Source organism: Anarrhichthys ocellatus, unplaced genomic scaffold (assembly GCF_004355925.1).
Source record: "Anarrhichthys ocellatus isolate YVR2014 unplaced genomic scaffold, GSC_Weel_1.0 scaffold4, whole genome shotgun sequence".
NCBI lineage: Eukaryota > Metazoa > Chordata > Actinopteri > Perciformes > Anarhichadidae > Anarrhichthys > Anarrhichthys ocellatus.
This window is the reverse complement of record NW_022280034.1, coordinates 30,788-34,610: the sequence shown is the minus strand read 5'-3', so window position 1 is coordinate 34,610 and position 3,823 is coordinate 30,788. Positions and strand designations below refer to the sequence as shown.

The 3,823-nt window shown below is 42.4% G+C and overlaps 1 long non-coding RNA gene across 1 annotated transcript; it reads left to right on the top strand.

Annotated features, from left to right (window-relative positions):
• Positions 1 to 6: 6 nt before the first annotated feature.
• LOC116381709 (uncharacterized) lies at positions 7 to 496 on the top strand. The gene is made up of 2 exons (XR_004212673.1): positions 7 to 343; positions 420 to 496. It is a non-coding gene; the product is annotated as an uncharacterized LOC116381709 (long non-coding RNA).
• The last annotated feature ends 3,327 nt before the right edge of the window (positions 497 to 3,823 follow it).

Below are 3,823 nucleotides of genomic sequence, written 5' to 3'. Positions count from 1 at the left end.
GGTGGTTCTGCTTCCCTCCCTGGTCGGCCTTTGGAAACGCGACCTGCGCCGGGACCTGAGCCCTCGTTCTACAAACCGACAGGTGGCTCTTATGCTGCTTCTGCAACCTCCAGCCTTGGTGGTAGTTTTGGTTCTGCCCCTGGTCGGCCTTTGGAGGGAGTTGACCCATCATTCTACGACCCAACCTATTGGATGCCGGCTCCTCCGCCTCACTCGTCCAAACTCATCCAGTCCAGAAATGGCTACCGGCGAGCATCAGTAGTCTCTTCCCACACTAGGTACTCCCCATTCTACCCTAAACCTCCACCACCAAGACAGACTCCAGGAGGGAAGGTCTAATGAGGTAAAAGAAGCAGATGAAGTTTAAGCTGTTCAATGATGGTTCATGACTAACCTTTGACCTTTTCCTTATTTTTCAGGTGAACTTTGTTACCTGATCTTCAGCATTCTGGAACTGTTTTTGAAAAGTATTAATAAAATAATTTGACAACAAGAACCATATAGTTTGTTTTATTTACATAGCGTTCTTGTGACTTTCACCAGAGTTGAAAATGCATCAATGGAACTCTTTGGGATTGGACTCCATACCACATATGGAGGTCTGAATGGGGCCCTTACTATCTATAATTTTAATATCGCTCTTCAACGTAATTAGTCGGACTTCAATGCTGATTTGACTGAAATCGGGCACTTAATGGAACGGCTTTGGTTAAATGGTCACATGGCAGAATGTGGTTCTAGTAAGCAATTGAGTTAGAATCTCCCAGACTTTAAATTCTGTATTGTTGCCCTTAACCCAGAATTTGTGGCAAATCCCAGAAACCTTTGTTAACCAGTCAACTCTTTACAACTGGACCTTTTGGTCTAGCTGAAGGGTACAGATCTCACTCCTGCAGTCAGCCTTGAAACGTTGTTTGCAAATATACACATGTATAGATGAGATGGTCGACTGGCTTAAGAAGATGCCTCTCCTACTTAAATACCAACGGTCCTCCTTGATGGGCAGAGAGGTTTCAAAATAAAGCCATAATATGAAATTGTTAAATGTACAATTGGTCAGACTAGAAGGTGTAATGAATATATTTCAAGTCGAATCCAGATGTTTCTGGAGTAACTATGCAGATGATGCTTAAAGTGGGTTGTTCCAAAGAAGAGATCCTCTGGATTTCAATGTTAAAGGGAAACCTTGAGTCTCCTAGTCGGTCCCCTTGAAGAGCATTTGTTCATTAAAGTTGGTGAGAGTAAAACCAATGGAACTTCATTTTGTTAGCCTTGTTTGATCCTTTGATGCAGCGTGAGCTCATTAAAATAGTTTGACCAGAAAATAAACGCTTTGTTTTTGCATGTTATGACAAAAGTTCTGCCACTTTACATTTATGGGCAATTTTCTGCCTTTTGCTTGCATCTCAGCTTTATGATTTTCTTGCAAGAAATTGAGAATTAATCTTAAAACAGGTTTTGCTGACTCACTATCTGGATGTCTAGAGGTGGCTGTGAGGAGTGCTTGTTGCAAAGCCCCAGACATCCCAGAAGAGACTCTGACGCTCATCAAAATGCATCAATCGGCTCTGCTGTTTCTGCAATAAAACAAAGATCGTCTTAATTTATTGTGATGATAATCACAATAAACTCTTGTCAGTTGTCAACTCTTGACAATCACAAAAAAGTAAACATTACCTAAAACATGGACTTGTGTCTAAGATGCTAAAGCTAGCATGCAAACGATCGCATCAAGCACAACCGAGTCGGACAAAGTTTAGACTTAGAAGCTCCGACTGAATCTGTAACTAATAAGTCTGTGGGTCAGAACCCCACAGACTGAATCATTCACATGTATTTCATTCCAACATGTCTGCAGGATAAAGACGGAGCAGCAGGAACACGGATCACACGCTGTGTTTCATACCTTTTTAAAATGTTCCCAATTATTCAAATTCATACACGGCTCAACTTCATTAATACATTTAGTTTCCATGCATCTTCAAGTGTTTAGTAGTTTAAAAGTTTAAAAAGATGCATTCCCTCTCCTCGTATAATTTAGTTTAATAACATCTAATGCACTTTACGGTTGAATATTTTTCCCTTTGATGACCTTTTCAAATGTAAAATGTAAAATCCTGATGTAAGGTTTATTTTCATATCTATGGTGGAAGATAAATGCTGTGAATATTAACAGTTTTATTTTTACGCCAAAGGCCTTAAATCCCTTAAATAGCACCATTTAGTTCTATCAGTCGGTCTGTAGATGCTCCGTTCGTTAGTGCTCATTACCTTCACATTACAGACAGCAGGAGACCTCAGACATGACATCACTTTTTGGTTTTCCTCCGTATGTTTTGCCTGACTGAAGAGTCAGAATAAAGGTATAGATCTATAGATGTGATCTAAACTACTCCTGATCTCTGGCTGATGTCAGTTGGTTACAGAAATAACTCTGAAATCAACATTTTTTGCCATAAATGTCACATGTTGATTTATTGGGAGAAATAAAACCTCTAACAGTGAAGATGAACCAGTCAGAATGAAAAACAACTAAACTCGTAAAGTTAATTATCAGGACAGGTTTGAGTATTTAAAAGTAGCCTGAATTAAACCTGGGTTCTGTTGTTCTGGAGTCAGTCCAGGTCAGTCTAGGTCAGATTGGACTTAGGCTGGAGTCAGTCTAGATCAGTCTGGAGTCGGTCTAGGTCAGACTGGAGTCAGTCTGGAGTCAGTCTAGATCAGTCTAGGTCAGACTGGAGTCAGTCTAGATCAGTCTAGGTCAGACTGGAGTCAGACTGGAGTCAGTCTAGATCAGTCTGGAGTCAGTCTAGGTCAGTCTAGATCAGTCTGGAGTCAGACTGGAGTCAGTCTAGATCAGTCTGGAGTCAGTCTAGATCAGACTGGAGTCAGACTGGAGTCAGTCTAGATCAGTCTGGAGTCAGACTGGAGTCAGACTGGAGTCAGTCTAGCTCAGTCTAGATCAGTCTGGAGTCAGACTGGAGTCAGTCTAGCTCAGTCTAGATCAGTCTGGAGTCAGACTGGAGTCAGACTGGAGTCAGTCTAGATCAGTCTGGAGTCAGTCTATCAGTCTGGGTGCAGCATGGACCCAGACTGGGTCTAACTAACTAGACTTTGTGTCATGTTGGTGTGTTTGTATCTGATCTGGCTTCCAGACTTCCGTCACGTCACATAAAGATTTAAAGAGAGAAGATGTGACGAGGTGAGAGTCCTGCTGCTCTGTCTTTAAAACATGTCCTTTCACAGAGTAGCAGCGCCGCTGATTACTCGAGTGGACTTCTTCTCCCGGCGGATGGTGAAGAGCCTCTTCAGAGCGGCTCGTGGTTTCATTACGCCTCCAACCGTCTGGAGCATGAGCGGCGCTTCATCCTGCTCTGTGTGTCGGAGACAGTCGGCCTTCCAAAGGACGAGCTGAGCTCACGGCCTCACACCGCCTGTCTGCCATTCTAGTGTGAGTATCGTAACGCACAGAAAGTACCACCATGTGACCCATGAAGAGTGTTCAGGTGGTTCATGTTAAAAGATATTATCATCAAATGTTTTATTTACAACATGTTTCTTGTCGTTTCCAGACTGTTTATTAGAAGTGGACGTAGTCGTCACGTCGCCATCTTGGATTTTTGCATAAAAATAAGAGTGAGAATGAAAAGAGAGGAAATGATGAGCTGAGAGACGAAGAGAAAATGATGGTTGAGTCTCTGTTTTAGTCAACTGATCTGACTGGACAAGAACTACACACTCACTCACACACACACACACTCACACACACACACGCTCACACACACACACACACACACACACACTCACACACATGTATCATTTC